Genomic DNA, 19,108 nt, shown 5'->3' with positions numbered 1-19,108 from the left:
ACCCGTTAGCAAGCATTTATTCACTGGAGACAGAAAGAGGCAAAAATAGTCGAAGGGATAATATGTAAGAAAATCTACATAGAAGATAGACACAATGGAAATGGAAGAAAATCTCAGAGGGGAGGTCCTAGTATTTTGTGTATGTGCATGTGTATGTTGCAAGAAAAGGGGTGAGGAAGGAGTATAGTAGGTGAACAGGATGTATAGTAGGAAATTTTTGAACCCCTGACAACTACATTACCCAAAATTCCTTTCTGTATTAGACTCCTTTTCCTGTGTCCTCAGTTTACCTGATTGTATTTAAGTTTGCTGTGACTCCTCTCTCTTCTTCCTCAGGATCAAGTTAGGCAGGTTTCACTCTAGTTTTTTTAATTTTAATAAATCTTATAAATATAATACTTGAGTTACTGTATATTAATTTTAATTCTCACAAGGACCAGGAAAGGATTTCTGCAAAATGTAGGATATGAGTTGAGCTTGAGAGAAACCAGGGGAAGCAGGAGGTGGAGGTATGGAGGAAAAGCATTATAGGCATGGAAGAGAGCAAGTATAAAGTATAAAGTGGAGTTAGGGGATAGAGAGACTTATTAAGGAATATCAAGATCAGTCATTGGATCACAGAATATATGGAAGAAGAAGACTAGAAAGGTAGGAAGTAGCTAGGTTGCAGAGGGCTTTGAAAGTCAAGCAGGATTCTGTATTTGATCCCGGCAGATAACAAGGAGCCTTTGGAATTTATTGAGTTGGGGATTGTATACAAGATCAGATCTCTGTTTTAGAAAGATTGCTGGGACAGCTCACTGGAAGATGTTCTAGAGTAGGAAGAGACTTGAGTTGGAGAGATCAACCAGAAGGCTATTTCAATAGCCCAGGTTTGAAGTGATGAAGCCTGGACCAGAGTGGTGTCTTTCTGAATAGATCAAAAGGGACATATTGGAAAAGTGGTATAAAAGGGAGTAAAGAACTAAGAATGACACTCAGGTTGTAAACCTCAGTGCCTAAGGGAATGATGGCACCCTGGATAACAATGGGAAAGCTGAGAAGAGGTGGGGATTTGGGGAAGAGATAAGTTCTATTTTAGACATGTTGAATTTGAGATATATGCATCCAGGACGCTGGTGATGCAAAGCTGGAGATCAAAAGAGAAGTTAGGGCTAGAGCTAGAAATATGCATAGAGATGATAATTGAGCACCACGTGAGACAGTAGAGCAGGAAAAGAAAAAAGGGCTAAAGACTGATCCTTGGGGTATACTCAAAATTAGTGGATGAAGATCTAGGAAAGGAGATTGAGAAGAAATGGTCGGAGAGATAGGAAAGAACTGTGTCACAATAAGCCTAGAGAAGAGAAAGTATCCAAGAGGACATTGTGATCAACAGCATTAAAGGTTACAGAAAAATCAGGAAGGGTGAGGATTGAGAAACAGGCCATTTGATTTTGCAGTTAAGAAATCATTTGTAACTTTGGAGAAAATAGTGTCAGTTGAATGAAGGAGGGAGGGAGGAAGTCAGATTTCAAAGCTTAGAAGACACTGAGAGAAGAGGGAACAGAGGCACCATTTGTAGCTGATTTTCTCAAGGAGTTTGGCAACAAAAGAGAATGGAGATCTAGAATGGTAACTAGCAGGGATGGTTGGTTCAAGTGAGGATCTTTTTTTTTTTTTAAGAATGGGGAGACATGGGCTTGTTTGTACTAGGAAAGACATCTGAGTGAGAGGATGAAAAAGGAAGAACGGGGAATTTGACTTCAATTTTTTCAGTGAAATATGAGGTAAGGTCTTCAGATAATGGATGAAAGGAGGGCTTGTCATGGGAGGCTTGAGTAGGGGACCCTTTGTACCACTTTAGGTCTCTTTAATGGTCTTCTGCCCACAAAAGAGTAGAAAAAGAAGAAAGCATGCAATTCCTTATTGACCACATCATATAGGTCTGAACCAAAATGACAAGGACAAGTAGCCATCAATGCCATTACATTTTAAGTTTATAGTGTGGGCAAGAAAGAGTTGTTTTTTCCATATCTTATAAGGCTTCACAAACAATACAATATAATTCATATAAATAAAACTGTGAGGGTCTATGATTTCCTGTGTTGGAATTTCCTTTTCTGTCTCCATTCAGAAGCAACCTTTTTATAACTTAGTTGTTAAAGCCTAGGGAGCTGCCCAAAACAGAGTGAGGTTAAGTGACTTGTCCAAGGTCATACAGGTAGGCCATGTCAGTCATATCTTTTCATTTTATCCACTGACTCTGAGTTCTATAGAGGGGGTCCTTGATATATATAGATAGAGATAGAGATGGAGATAGAGATAGAGACAGAAATGGAGATAGAGATAGAGAGATAGACATAGACATAGACATAGACATAGACATAGATATAGATATAGATATAGATATAGATATGGATATGGATATAGATATAGATATAGATGTAGATGTAGATGTAGATGTAGATGTAGATATAGATATATCCAGAGATGAATTCAACCAGAGAACTTCATTGAACAGACACTAATAACATTGCAATATTTGGGGTTTGGGATTGTTTTGACCCCATGTGCCATGTTTCTACTCCTCTCCAGATTAGTGTCTTGGTCATTAGGTGAAAATGACTTTGTAGGTGCTTTGCGCGTAAACAAATTGTTTATGTATTTATTTTTGTCTGCTAATGGCTGGTGACATTAAAATGTTCACACAGAAATATAAACTAATATATAATATATATTGGGATCTATAGAAGACTGAAATTTCTGAGATACAAATTTTTTATTGCAGATCATAATTATTTAGAAAACCTCATCCCCTTACTTTTCTGCAGAGATAAAATTCTGAGTGCACAAGAATTTAAATGGACCCACAAACCCAAGTTTGGAGGACCATATACATGCTAGCTATCATCATCACCACCACCATTATTACATGGTAGAGTCCAGTGCTCTTTTTTTTTTTTACAAGTGTCTGGTATATTATTATAAACTAGAATAAATAATGACAAAAAGAAATCTACTTAATCCACAGCACATTATCTATCTAGAGTTTAATGATTCTGTTTCCCTCTCTAATTAAAATAAATTGTCTTGGGTCAGGTCCCCAAGGCTAGATCGACAGTGGTAATTAAGGACAATTCATAGGGCCTAAGGGAAAAGAGAGCCCGTTCTAGTTCTGATTTTAGGGAGTAAAACTAAGTATGTATATGCTGGGCTAAAATAATTTGCACCTCACATCTGAGAGAGAGACAGAGAGACAGACAGACAGACAGAGACAGAGGGAGACAGAGAGACAGAGAGACAGACAGAGACAGAGAGAGACAAAGAGACAGAGACAGAGGCAGAAAGAAGAGAGACAGAGACAGAAAGACAGAGACAGAGAGAGAGTTACAGAGACAGAGACAGAGACAGAGAGAGACAGAGACAGAGACAGAGACAGAGACAGAGACAGAAACAGAGAGACAGCGAGAGGCAGGAAAAAAAGTTGGCAGCAGCAGTGCCAAAGGTAGGCTAGTCAGCTACCAGGGGAGTGGCAGGTACCAGGGAGGTGTCCATTTTTGTTTTAGTTTTTCTTTTATGGAGCTCTTCCACCTAAGGCCGAGTTGTTTTATGGCATCTATAATCCCTCCTTGCTCTATAGTGTCTGCACCATAGCCAATGGCAATGCTAACAGTACCCTCCTCCCCCTTGTCTCCTAGCATTAACATTGCCAGGGACAGATCTGGGAGATAGAAGAGGGACTACTGTGAAGATTTGGGTCAATATTTTCCTACTCATTTTCATATAAATGAGATTTCAGGTCTTATGGAGAGCTTGGTTTTGTAACCTATAAATTAAGGCTTTCTCAGAATCCAGAAATGCTATTAATTCTGTGGTAATAACATTTTATTAAATTAATACTATATGTTTCCTTCATTAATGAATTATAATAATTGGTTCTCACCCAATTAAATAAAAATTCTTGAATATGTTTTAAGGGCATTAAACAGTACACTCTCTGTGTTGCTATGGATAGGAATTCTCCAATAATATTATTCATCCATAAATATTAGAACACATTGAAACCTCATGAAATTCCATTAACAAGTTTCTCATTAATATGTTTTCTCTTGTATCTTATTGGTTTCTATAATACCTCTGTATAGCTTTCTAATAGAAGAAAGGTTAAAGAATTTCAGGGTTGGAAGGGACCCCAAAAATCTAGTTAAATTCATATCTGAACAGGTCATTTAGTCCCAGTGATGAAGTATTCACTACCATTTAAGATAGGCCATACCTACTTATGGACGGTTTCAATTGTTTTCACTTATTGGTATATTTTCTTTGATGTTTCCACATGTAATTTTGAAATTATGCAAGCCAGAATTAGCAAAATTAATTAATTAGAGGCACAGAAGGTTAAATCTATTCAATCTCATTTTATAGTAAGCAATTATACAAAGGTCAAGTAATTTGCTCTGGCACACAAAATATTAGGGGGAGAGCTGAGAGAATAATCCAAGTTGTTCATTCTTAAACCTGTAGTTAGGCATGCTATATAGCATTTCTTTCAGACCAAAGTTCTTTTCGATTAGGCATATACTGGCTACAAATGGAATGGCACAATTTAGGGAAAGGATATCTTCCCTGTCATAATTAAGTGATTTCTCAAATTTATGCTCATTTTTTCCCTTAATCCCATTTTCAAGAATATTTTAAAATAATGGAAGTAATGACTTACATTAGCATGATGATAAACCTTGTCTCTTAAAGTTGTGCAACTTAGACTTACTTTAAAAAAACCACCTCAAATACCCACAATGCTACACTATTTCCAAAAGCCTAAAATTTGAATTTTTACTAACTACAACTTCTTATCCTTCTAGCTCTCATTTTCTCACTCATATTAAATCTGTTCTTCACTGCTCCCTCCAAACTGATCTCTTCTTTCTTGACCATCTTGCCATTTTCCCTCTATCATCTCCATTCTAACTTTATTTGGCTCCATATCTAGCCTTGATCTTATGGTCTGCTCATTTAAATTACTCACTAAGCTGCTGAATTTCTTACTCCTCAAACCTTCCTGGCCTCAAACTTGGAAACTCACTGCCTCAATTCCTTTTCTCTTGCTCCTGGGCTGCTTAATGTCACCAGAAAAAAGCCAAGCTGTCTTCACATATTATAAATGTTTGGTGGACAATCTAAAATTGCTGCTTGTAGATATTATTGCTTATATTGAATTTCTATCTCCTCCACTCCAGCAATTTTTAGAAATATTTTTTCTCTATCCCCTTACTGAAAATCTCTACTTAGAAGCTCTGACCGGGTCTTCTACTTTACTAAAAAGAGAGAAGCTATGAGGGGGGAGTTCCTTTAACTCTAATTCCTAAACTCTCAAAACTAAGCATCTCTTTTTTCTCTTTTTGCTAATATTAATCTCGTGCCTTTATTCCCCTCTAGTCTAGACCTTTATTCTAACAACCATCCCCTTTTGTTTTTATCTCAGATTTATCCCACTCCACTGATTCCCTTTCATTTGCCTATGAGCATTCTTACTAATCTTGAAAAATCCTTGCCTTTACTTCATCTACTTTGCCATTCACCTCTCTTTCTGCCTTGTCAGATTTATTGATAAAATATCTACATATGATTCCCCTAATTCTCCTTCTACTCTTTCCTCAACTATTTTAAATTTGGCTTCCATTCCCATCATTAGACCCTCCTGAAACGGCTCTCTCTGAGATCAATAATTATTTCCTCTTTATTAAATCCAAGTCCTCATTTTATTTTACTTAGGAAGTATTTGACACTGACTTCTCTTTTGCCTTCAGAGACATCACATTCTCTCAATCCCTTGCTGATCTGTCTAGCTGCTGCTTCTCCTCTCCTTTTCTGGCTCCTCATCCCCTTTCTGGTGCCTTCAGGCAGATGTTTCTCAACATTATGTTCCTAGCCCTTTTCTCTCACTACTTTGTAAATATCATTTCTATTCAGAGGACTCTATTTTCCTCATCTTAAGATTGTTTCTTGAGCTCCAGACTTATGTTTCCAGTTGCCAGAAAGCCATTGCTACGAGACTACCCCAAAATGCTTTAAATTCAGTCTGACCAAAGTCAGGTTTATTATCTTTTCCCCCTAAACCCATTTCTCATTTTGTCTTCACTTTTTTCACTTTTTATTATGACCTGAACAAATATAAATAAACAAGAACATTTCAACATACAAAGAGCAGAAACATGTAAAACTGTAAACTTTTATTACAGTTTTTTAAAGTGTTTATTAAAATCTAAAATGATAGTTTTTAATGAGTTGGAACATTGTTTCATATAGTTGCTGATAGCTTGCATTTCTTTTGAAAACTCTTTGTTAATATGTTACTCACTATTTCTTTTTTTTTAAATCACCGTTTAGGCATCAAAACAATCTGGTACTAGTTAAAAAATAGAATGGTGGAGTAGATTAAGTATACAAAACATAGTAGTAAATGACCATAGTAACCTAATGTTTGATCAACCCAAAGATTCAAGCTTTGTGGGACAAGAACTCACCACTTTACAAAAACTGCTGGGAAAACTGGAAAGCAGGCTAGTAGAAAATGGACAAAGATCAGCATTTCACACAGTATACCATGACAAAGTTAAAAGGATACATGATTTAGATACAAAGAGTAATATGTAGGCAAATTAGAAGAGCATGGGAAAATGTATCTTGTGACTGTGGAAAAGGGAAGAGTTTGTGACCAAACAATAGCCAGAGAGGAACCCAGGAGGTAAACTGGATAATCTTGATTACATGAAATTTAAAAGATTTTGCACAAACAAAACCAATGCAGCCAAAATTAGAAAGAAAGCAGGGGCTTAGAGTAAGTTTCTCTGATAAAGGCCTCATTTCTCAAATATATGGAACTTGAGCCAAATTTATAAAAATAAGAGTCATTTCCCAATTGATAAATGGACTAAGGATATGAATAAGGCAGTTTTCAAAAGAAGATATCAAAGATATCAATAGCCATATAAAAAAGTATTAATAATTAGATAAATCCACATTAAATCTACTTTGATGCAACACTACCTCATACCTATCAGACTGGCTAACATGACAGAAAAGAAAAATAACAACTGCTGGAGGGAATATGGAAAGATAGGTAAACTAATACACTGTTGATGGAATTGTGACGTGGTACAACCATTTTGGAGATTAATTTGGAATTATGCCCAAAAGGCTACATAAAACTATGAATACCCTGGGTTTGTATCCCAAGATTCAGAAACTAAGGGGATGTCCATCAGTCAATATGGGAATAATTAAACAAGTTGTGGTGTATAATTGTGATAGAATGTTACTATGCTATAAGAAATACTGTGGGAGATGGTTTTCAGAAAAACTTGAGAAGACTTATATGAACTGCAAAGGAAAGTTAGTGGAACCAGAAGAACCTAGTACACAGTAACAGAAATATTGTAAAAATGATCAAATATAAAAGGCTTAGCTACTCTGATCAATACAATGATCCAAGATAGTTCCATTGGACTTTTGATGAAGAATGCTATTGACCTACAGAAAAATATTGTTTATCTCTAAGTATAGATTGAAAACATTTTTTTTATTTTCCACCTTTTTTGCTATTGTTTACAACCTAGCTAATAAGGAAATATATTTTTGATGACTTCACACATATAACGGATATCATTGCTTGCCTTTTTAATTGGTAAGGAAGGGACTTAAGGACCAAGAGAATCCAAAACTCAAAATTTTAAAAAAGAATGTTAAAAAATTCACCACTATAAATTTAAGAACCATCAACAAAAAGAATCAAATAAAGAGGATGATTCTCATGAGTATATAATTTATTCTTTTAATCTCATATTCATTCATCTTACATAAGATTGTTTTCCATTTATTTTTGTTATTACAAATAAAGAAAATATTAATATTTTATACAGATAGACCTTTTTTCCTCTTTATGCTATTTTAAAGATAAAATCCTAAGAAAAGAATCCCTTGACCAATGGGTACAATCAATTTTATAACTCTTATCAGATATCGCTATTTCTAAAAACTCTGGGTTTTTTTTTTCCTATGACTTCTCCTCTTTCCTCATTTTGTATACTCAGTTGGTTACCCTATCTGAAATATTTCTTTTCTTTGTCCCCATTTCTTTCACATCGCCACTGCTACCCTAGGCTAAGTCTTTTATTATGACCTGTCTGTACCATCATTAATAGCCTCCTGACTGCCAACACTTCTTGCCTAATGTAGCCTATCCTTCACACCAATGCCATCTACTAGGTTTCTTGATAGGTCTCTATGGCTGGGTTACTACTCTGCTCCAAACCTCTTTATTAAATGTTCAGTAGTGTTTAAGCCCCTTAGACTGACCTTCAAGGCCCCTACCCTTGTAGCCCTGTTTATAATACTCACTTCTTTGTACTCTATAATCTAATCATAGTAGACTTTTTCCTGTCCTCTATACATGCGTTGTACTTCTCAAACTGTTTTTGCCTACCCTGTCCTCTATTATTAAAATGTTTTCCTTTTACCCTTTGTAGTCTTATTAATCCTCCAAGTTCTCAATTCAAATCTCGCCCCCTCTTTGGTCAGGAATAGTTGCTCCTCAAATCTCACATAGCACTTATTGTAGTAAATCATAATTGCCTCTTACTGCTGCAGGGACCCAAAGCAATCCAAAGCAATAATCTGTGCCTCCGTTTAGAAAACTGAGTTGACCAACCTCACCTCCAGTCTTTCCAACTCTTCATCTATGATCATATCTAATTTTGTAATTATAAGTGAATGTCATAATCTCCTACTAGAATTTAGGCTCTATGAGGATGGGGAACAAGCAGAGAGCTTATCTACGTTTTTATAGTCCCTATTGCCTAGCACAATAAACTGGAGATGGCACCGGTAGTACTACGTGGAATAATGTATGCAAAGTGTTTTGTAAACATTAACGTCCTATATATGTTAGTTACTTGTTGAAACGAGTGAAAATTACAAGTCGTTTAACGAGGTGAGCTTCATCAGTCAGTGCCTGTAATGAGCTCTTTTGGATTCATAAAAGGTTCACTATGAGAAGGGATTGAACACCACTTGGCACACTAAATGCATTTTCTGTATAGCCAGTAGTTTATTTTCCCTCTCGAGATCACTTATTTCTAACTGCTTATATATGTTTTAAGATGAGCTGATGGTCTATATTTGCTTAACTGCTTATTGTTGTTCTCCCTTTGTGATATTTCCTGGATTACAAGCTACGATTTTTCTGGGTAAGTATTTTACTCAGATTTATGGCAAAACAATTATCTCCGTTTCTTTCCATTTTTGGATATTTCCAATGGCTCAGATTACATAGAAATGGAAACTGAAAAGGAACTGCTTTATTGCAAAACAAGCAGGTCTTTCCTATTTTTGTTGTTGTTGTTAAACCCTCACTTTCCATCTTAGAATGAACACTATGTATTGGTTCTAAGGCAGAAGAGTGGTAAGGGCTAGACAGTGACTTGCCCAGGACCACACAGCTAAGAAGTGTCCAAGGCCAGATTTGAACCTAGAAACTGGTCTCTAGGCTTGGCTCTCAATCCATTGAGCCACTTAGCTGCTCCTAAGTAGATCTTATCTTACATACAATTTAAGACTCCTTAAATGAAGGGGCGACTAGGTAATGTAATGGATAAAGCACTGAGCCTAGAATCAAGAAGACCCAAGTTCAAATCCCACTTTATGACTCTGGGCAAATCACTTAACTTGATTTGCCTTAGTTTCCTCATGTATAAAATAACTCTCACTGGAGAAAGAAATGGCAAACCACTCCAGTATCTTTGCCAAGAAAACTCCAAATGGGATCAAGAAAAATCAGATGTGACTGAAAATAACTGAACAACAACAAAGTCAGTGGAATCTATTTTACTCATGGAATATCTTAAAAGTTCCAGTTATCATCAACAATTCAGCAATAGCACAAAACTTTTGCTTTGTGCTTTAGATTAAAAGGGATATCTTTCCCAGTCCACAAAATATTTGTTACCTTTATATCCTGTCCAAAATCTCTTTAAAAGAATGGGTGGTCATTTAATTGGGTATTTCTACAGAGTTCAAACTCCAAGTATTTTAGAAACTTTAATAAAATAAGTCATTCTCCCAAGTTTTCTATTTAGTTATAAATAGTATATCTAATTCATTTTCATGGTGTAACACTCTATTCTCTTTTTAATTGAGGAAACTGAGGCACAGAAAGTAGAATAAACAGGCTCAAGTAAATTCAATGAGTTTTACCACACAGCACTGATAAAAACATGTAGTAGGCAATATCTTCTATGTGGGTAGTAGATAGGTAGTTTTCCCCCTACCAAAATTCACTAGGCTTAATCTGAAGCTGTTGATTGACCGATTCACTTCCTTTCACCCAATGCAATGTTATATTTCCATTGTATATTACTAGTACAACTTCTCTCCTTCTTGGCTTTCTGTGATATGCCTAACTTTCTTGCTCTCTCCCAACTTCATTGATCCTACTCCTAAATTGGTCTTCTTAACTGGTTCTTTTTTTCAGTTCCCAAGAGTAGGTACTGACAAGGGTTTGTCCTTCTCCTTCTCCTTTCTCTATATTTTCTTCTCCTTTGAAGGTCTTATTGACTCTCATGGCTTCAATTTTCATCTTTATGTAGAAGGCTCTTCAGTGTTTCTCCTTCAAATGAACTGAATCTAATTTACACATAAAATAAAATGACTATTATTTAGGTTGTAAGCTAAGAGCTAAAAACGTCTCCTTTGCTTGTGGGAGTAAGAAGGGGTGCCTGCCTCTTAAGAACTTTCCCTAAAGAACAATGTGATTACATAGAGTGCAAATTGTATTCCTTATGAACAGCAGTCTAACTCAAAAGTCTGAACTTCAATGTGTAAAAAATCTACTGAAGAGGTAGAAACAGAAGGTTAAGCAAAACTAATAGGAAAAACCAATTCTAGGCTTCTCAAGAGGCAAGTACTATTGGTCTTGGCTCACTGTCTGTGTCCTAAATTTCACTTTTTATAAACATGCTGAGAAAGTTATGGATTCCTTGAGGTATTTATGCTTTGATTTTCAAAAAGGAAAAAAGATCTTTAAGACAGTTTCCCTTGGCCTTGGGCAAAAATAACATAGTTAGTTAAAAGTAAGGAGCAGAAGCTTGGCAGAGACAAGGACAGGGAGGTCATAGCTTTAACAGATTAAGATTTGTGCCTTGAACAATATATAACATTTTTAAAAATTCTACGTTATTTTATTTTCAATTCTGAATTCCATCCCTCCACCTCTTGTGAATGCAAGAAAAAATACTATAGTCATAAAAATGAAATTTCCTCATTAGCTATGTCAAAAAAAATTTAAAAGAACAGAAAATATGCTTCACATACCACTCTTCACCTTATTTCTTTCATGAATTTTTTCTTTTCTATTGATATGTGTCTAATTATTCCTTGATGTTTCATGGAGTTTTTAGCTTCCAATTTGGCCAATTCTAATTTTCAAGTAGTTATTTTCTTCAGTACAGTTTTGTTCCTCTTTTTCCAAGCTGTTAATTCTCTTTTCATCTTTTTTCCCTAACTATTGACTATTTTCCCATTCTTTCATCTACTTCTTTCAATCATTTTTTAAAAAACTCTTACCTTCTTAAGTATCAGTTCCAAAGCAGAAGAGCAGTAAAGGGTAGGCAATTAGGCTTAAATGACCTCCCCAGGGTCACACAGCTAGGAAGTATTTGATGTCAGATCTCAATCCTGGACCTCCCCTCTCCAGGCCTGATGTTCTTCCACTATACTACCTCAATTGCTTTTTTAAATCATTTTTTAACTCCTTTTTAAACTCTTACCTTAAATCGAGGAATTCTCATGGGGTTGTGACCCAGTTAATCTTTTTTTTCTTTGAGGCTTTGTTTGTAGATGGTTCCTGAGTCATTCTCTTCTTCTGTTTGTGCCTTGAGCTTTCTTATCATCACAGTTGTTCATTATGGTCTTGATCTTTTTGTTTGCTCATTCTTCAAATTTGCTTCTTAATTTTGGACTTTCTCTTAGTGCCAGACTGTACAACTTTGTGGGGATGGATGTCTGGACTGAACTTCTGTCTGTCCTCTTATGTCCAGCATGCCCAAAGTAGCATGATCTAGGGGGAAGTCTAAATACTGTCATCCTGGTCCCAGCTCTGCAAACTTTATTGGCTAGTTTCTTAGGGAGTTTCAGCAGACTACTGCTTGACTCAGAACCTATTGGCCCACTAGGAGGCTCTCCAGGTTCAGAGCAATTGAACTGGTAGGCTTCCTTATGGTCTAGGATAAAGCTGTGTGCTCCCAGGATCAGTTACCCTCTGTTTGCTTTCATGGCATTTGTTCTGTGCTCAGTGCCCAGCTGGAGCTAATGCTCCCCTCTACCTTAGATGGATGACTCCACACTGGGTGGTTGGTGACAGAGTGTTTGTTCAGAGATCTGAATTTTCTTCCAGTGCTTCTGGTTTCAGCACTCCCCAGGCTTTGGGCGCTGGAATGCACTGCCACACATTCCTGGACACACTCCTCTTCAGCATCCATGGAACCCTCTCTTCCTAGCTAGGTTTCTAGCCTTGGGCTAGAAAAATGACTCACTGTAACTCCTGGGCTTTTTTGATCCGAATTCAGTCTGATGCATCATGGTTGAGACTGTGTGAGGTATAAATAGGAAATAACAGAGTGAAAGGACTAGTATTAAGAAACTTTGGGAAAGGCTTTCTGTAAAAGATGGGATTTTAGGGACAGTTAGGTGGCTCAGTGAATCAAGAGCCAGGCCTAAAGATCAGAGGTCCTGGGTTCAAATTTGATCTTTGATACTTCCTAGTTAGGTGACCTTGGGCAAGTCCTTTAACCCCAATTGCCTAGCCCTTACCAGTTTCTTGTCTTGGAATTAGATATGATTTCTAAAACAGAAGGTAAGGTTTTTTTTTAAATGAGATTTTAAATGGAACTTAAAGGAAGTCTAAGACTTATAAATTACATTATCCTTATTCTCATTTGATCCTAAAATCCCTGTAAGATATTATTTAAATCATTTCTATTTTCTAGAGGAAAATGAGACTGAAAGAGTTAAGTGACTTGCCCAAAGTCAAACAGCTAATACATGTTTAAGGTAGAACCTGAACCTAGATCTTTCTGACTGGGAGTTCTTAATGAATACAAAATTAATTTCACATTTATACATGAAATGAAGGATTAAAGGAACTATCTACAATAATTCAAGTAAAAGCTGCTTTCCTCAGAAAGATTCAGCTAATTAGTAAAACTATTTTTTGTATTTGCTTAATTTATTTGTTTAAATTAGCTACTTGACTTTATATAGGTTAAAACTGTATGGATAATTTTAGGGTTGTGACCTAATCTAAATTAATTTTGGTCGCCAGGGAATATCCCAAATAAAATATCCAAGTCAGCTTGGAAATTTATGGTGGTTTAATTAATATAGAGGGAAAGAATTAAGGAGAAGAGAGAGGGAAAGGTATAGGATTTCTCCCACCTGACCTGTGCCAGGGGAAGTTCAAAGTCCTCCACCATGAGATCTTTGAAGATTAGAGGCTTTTTTAAGAGGATGGTGTTTGGAAGGTAAAGGAAGAAAGAATCAGCCTTAACTCTGAGAGAGCTCAGAGAAGACACCTCACCTGAACTAGGCTACTAGGCTTCTTCCAGTATGGTATCAAGGAAAACTCACTGCTAACCCGGACAATAGATGCCGCCACGCCATGCCAAAAGGCTCAGCACACTGCCACCAGCCACCTCTCCGCTGCCAAAGAAGCCAGAGAGAGTAAGTGATGCAAAATATATAGATGGCTTTTACATCACTTTTCTGGGTCTCACATGTACCAATGTCAGTTTAAGCTTGACTTGGGACAGCCAAGGGGGTCTGTCAGTTGTTTCTAATTTGTCATTTGCTAGCACATGTCTGTCATAGGCCATCCTCCTAAATACTTAATCCTTAAGTATGGGTGTAGACATTCCTGTTTTTCTTAGACTAAGTAGGGTGGAGTAATATAAAGTTCACAGCACAGAATGAAAAACCAATTTCGACCTATAAGCATGAAAATTCTTATTTAGAAAACTTATTTTGAAATTATTTTATTCTTAAAATTTTCTTTTTACTATAAGACAACATGTTTCTTTTTCTTTTTTTACACACATTTATTATCTCTCCTTTCTACTGCTCTGAACTGAAAAATAAAAAAAAAAATAAACTGCTTATAACAAATACACCTAGTATAGCCAAAGAAATTCCTTTGTTGGCCATATCCAAAAACATGTTTCATTTAGCATTTTAAGTCCATTACCTCTCTGGCAGGAGGTGAGTGGCGTACTGGCAGCTTATATTTGTATTAATCAGAATTCTAGTCTTTAAAAGTTGTTATTTTCAATAATGTTGTCATTGTTGTTCTCTTGATGTTGCTCACTTCATTATGCAATAGATCGGAAAGGTCTTCCTGATCTCCTATGAAATTTATCATTTTGTTCTTTTTAAAAGCTATTTCCCTTTTGCTGTTGGCACTTAGCAATCAATCTAATTAATTATAGGAATTCATTTAAATAGAGCTTCAAGTCCCTTATAAAAACTTTCTGAGGGCAGAATCAATATGGCAGCTTAGCAGCACAGAAAGCTGTAACCATTCTGAGAATACTCTCAAACCAACCTTAAAATAGTGCCTCAAAACAAATATTGGAGTCCCAGAACCAGCAAGGGGGTGAAGTAACTTTCCTATGGAAAAAAAAACTGGAAGGAGAACTATGTCAAATTTATAAGAATATAAATCATTCTTCAATTGACAAACAGTCCAAGGTTCTGAATAAGCAGTTTTCAGATGAAGAAATCAAAGCCATCAATAATCATATGAAAATGTTCTAAATCCCTCTTGATTACAGAAATGAAAATTAAAACAATTTTGAGGTACCATCTCACATCTATCAGATTGGCTAGTATTCAGTAAAAGAACATGTTAAATGTCGAAGGGCATGTGGCAAAATTGTTACACATAGATTGCTGGTGGAATTCTGAACTGATCCAACCATTCTGGAGGGCAACTTGGAATTATGTCCAAAGGGCTATAAAACAACGCATACCCTTTGATACCTACTAGTACCACTACTAGGTCTGTATCCCAAAGAGATTTAGGGGAATGACTGAACAAATTGTAGTATATGATGGTGATGGAATACTATTGTGCTATAAGAAATGATGAACAGGATGATTTCAGAAAGCTGGAAAGACCTACATGAACTGATGTAGAGTGAAATAAACAGAACTAGGAGAACATTTTAAATAATAACAGCACTATTGTGAAATAATCACCTGTGATAGACTTAGCTACTCTCAGCAATACAATGATCCGGGACAATTCTGAGGGACTTATGACAACGAATACTATCCACCTCCAGATAAAAAATTGTTGGAGTAGGAATGCAGCTGAAAGCGTATGAATTTATACTTGTTTATTTGGGTATATGTTTGGGGGGTTGGGTTTTAAATGATTACACATTTATAAAAATTATCGATATGCAAATGTTTTTCATGATTACATATGTATAACCCATATTGAATTGTTTGCCAGCTCCAGGGGAGGGAAGAAGAAGGAGACAATTTGAACCATGTAACTTTGGAAAACTTATGTGGAAATTTATTACACATAATTGGTAAAAATTTTAAAATAAAAAAAGGAGAGCTTCAAAAGTTGAAGGCATTTCTTCAGGAATCCTTTGAAATGGGTATTAAAAACACTGCTACTAACCCAGTGGAAATGCAAGCAGGCTAAGGGAAGGGGTGGTGGAATGGAAGGGAGGGAAAGAATATGATTCTTGTAACCAAGGAATAACATTCTAAATTGATTAAATAAAATTTTCGGTAAAAAAAAACCTGTTAATTCCATTTTATAAAAGTTATAAAATTTAGAGTTAGAAGAATCCTTTAAAGATAGGATAATTGTCCACACCAAGATAAACTCAGAATGGGTGAATGACTTGAATATATAGAAGGAAACTATAAGTAAATTAGGTGAACACAGAATAATATACATGTCAGATCTTTGGGAAAGGAAAGATTTTAAGACCAAGCAAGAGTTAGAAAAAAGTCACAAAATGTAAAATAAATAATTTTGATTACATTAAATTAAAAAGATTTTGTACAAACAAAACCAATGCAACCAAAATTTAAAGGGAAGCAACAAATTAGGAAACAATCTTCATAACAAAAACCTCTGAAAACGGTCTAATTACTCAAATTTACAAAGAGCTAAATCAATTGTACAAAAAATCAAGCCATTCCTCAATAGATAAATGGGCAAGGGACATGAATAGGCAATTTTCAGATAAAGAAATCAAAACTATTAATAAGCACATGAAAAAGTGTTCTAAATCTCTTATAATGAGAGAGATACAAATCAAAACAACTCTGAGGTATCACCTCACACCTAGCAGATTGGCTAACATGACAGCAAAGGAAAGTAATGAATGCTGGAGGGGATGTGGCAAAGTAGGGACACTAATTCATTGCTGGTGGAGTTGTGAATTGATCCAACCATTCTGGAGGGCAATTTGGAACTATGCCCAAAGGGCAATAGACTGCCTGCCCTTTAATCCAATCATACCACTGCTGGGTTTATACCCCAAAGAGATAATAAGGAAAAAAGACTTATACGAGAATATTCATAGCTGTGTTCTTTGTGGTGGCAAAGAATTGGAAAATGAGGGGATGCCCATCAATTGGGGAATGGCTGAACAAATGGTGGTATATGTTGGTGATGGAATACTATTGTGCTCAAAGGAATAATGAACTGGAGGGATTCCATGTGAACTGGAACAACCTCCAGGAATTGATGCAGAGCAAAAGGAGCAGAGCCAGGAGAACATTGTACACAGAGACGGATACACTGTGGGATAATCGAATGTAATGGACTTCTTCATTAGTGGCAATGCAGTGATCCTGAACAACTCAGAGAGATTTATGAGAAAGAATACTATCCACATTCAGAGGAAAAACTGTGCAAGTAGAAACACCAAAGAAAAACAACTGCTTGATTATATGGATTGATTGGGATATGATTGGGGATATAGACACCAAATGATCATCCTAGTGTAAACATCAACACCATGAAAAAAGTTTTTGACCAAAGACACATGTAAAACCCAGTGGAATTGTGTGTTGGTTACAGGAAGGGGTGGGGGGGGGTAGGGCAGGGAAAGAATATGATTCTTATGACCAAGGAATAATGTTCTAAATTGACTAATTAAATAAAATGTAAATAAATAAATAAAATAAACTCACACACGAAAAAAGGTAGGATAATTATCCAACCTCCATATTTTACAGATAAGAAGAATATGGCTAAGGTGAAAGGACTTGCTCAACATTGCATGTCAAGATTCAATTCTGGTACTTCTGACCTCAAATTCAATACTCTTCACTATATTGAGCTGCTGGCTTAGAGAAAGCATCTTACAACACCTGCTGAGGAATAATGGAAATAAAAAACCCAGTATCAAATATTGGCTAAATATTTGTTGGGAGTGGAGGGTGTGAAGCGAGGAGAGATAAGAAGAACAGGAATTTAATTTCTTAGACTGAAATATGGGGAAAGGCTTGCATTTCAACCAGTGGTTTATTCATTCAATTTTTATCTTCATATCTCAATTCATTTTAATCTTACTGATCATCTTTATTATTTAATAGTTAAGTATTTGCATCTAGGATTTTTGGCCTTATAGCAAATAATGGTAAGAGAAGGTTTGGGGTTAATCTTTCAAGCTTTTATATTTACCTGAATATAACTAATTCAGAGCTAAAATTGGTAGGAAAGAATCTTTAAAGTGATAGCAATTATACATCATAATTCTCAAGAGGGCTACTTTAGGGTAATGAAATGAAAAAATGAAAAGAAATCTGTGATGAAGAATTGCATGGGGAATGGACTATTATACTAGATAAAGTAATCCAGAGAAGGTTTAATGAAATCCATGTTGCCTTACAGAATTCATTTTTTAAAAAAAACTACTGAAGAGCTTTAAAATGGAACTTTTAGCAGAAAACACATTTGTAGTTTTGATTTACTATCACTTGTTCAGTATATAGTCATTATTGCCTCTAGGTGAAAAGGGCAGTGAGCGGCTCTAAAATTGCTTCAAGTATTGCATTTTCTATTTTAGCAGCAAGAATTAAACTATGTATGTAGAAGAGGTGTTGGAAGATGTACCCATTGGTTAGCAAAGGCTTTCGAATGACAAATCAGTTTGTTAATTTATTTCTGTTTTGTCAGACTCTTTTTTGCCCTTTTTGGAGTTTTCTTGGTCGAGATACTAGGGTATTTTGCCATTTCCTTTTCCAGCTCATTTTAGAGATGAAGAAACTAAGGCTAACAGGATTAAGTGATTTGCCCAAGATCACACAGCTAAGTAAGTGTCTGAGGTAGAATTTAAGCTGGGGAAGTTGAATTTTCCTGACTCCAAGCTAGGTATTCTGTGCCCAGAGCCAATACTGCCCAGGGGAATAGCAGAGACTGAGTCAATCTGTATTGCATAAAGCACCCAATAATTAAATATTTGGTAAGCAATATAATAAGACAATTCTGATCTGGAAGACTATAAAGTCCTTTGAGTACTTCTGTGCTGTTATCTTGAATTCTGGCTAGATGTGATATGAAGAAATAACAAGCTTGTGATTGTTGCTGTCATTCATGCTAAAAGAGAATCAAAATGACATCACTAATGATGTCTTTTAACTTGCACATAAATTGTGTTTAAGTGAGGCTGAGTTGCACAAAGTCCTTGGATTCACTCTTTCTCTTCCAGAGTAATTGAAGCCTAGTGGCAAGACAAAAGTTAAGACTGATGATGATGGGCAAGGATGCAGTGAAAGATCCTGCCTTCTTCAATGTGCAACCATGCTCTAAGCATTCCAGATTCTAAGCAGTACCTGCTTCTGCCACGTTCATGGCCTTTGGAACAAACTCTGGTCATCCAGCCCTTCCTCTGGGGACATCTTTGTATGCCTGGTGTAGATGCTCACCTAACTCTCCAAAGGGTTTGAGATTTGCCAGTTACCCTCAACCTATTTTAGCCCAACTACTGAGATGGTTAACCTGAATATGACTGCTGCACATGCTACAGCTTCTTGGAGC

This window comes from Monodelphis domestica, chromosome 1, assembly GCF_027887165.1.
Source record: "Monodelphis domestica isolate mMonDom1 chromosome 1, mMonDom1.pri, whole genome shotgun sequence".
NCBI classification, from domain to species: domain Eukaryota; kingdom Metazoa; phylum Chordata; class Mammalia; order Didelphimorphia; family Didelphidae; genus Monodelphis; species Monodelphis domestica.
This window is presented reverse-complemented; position numbering follows the sequence as displayed.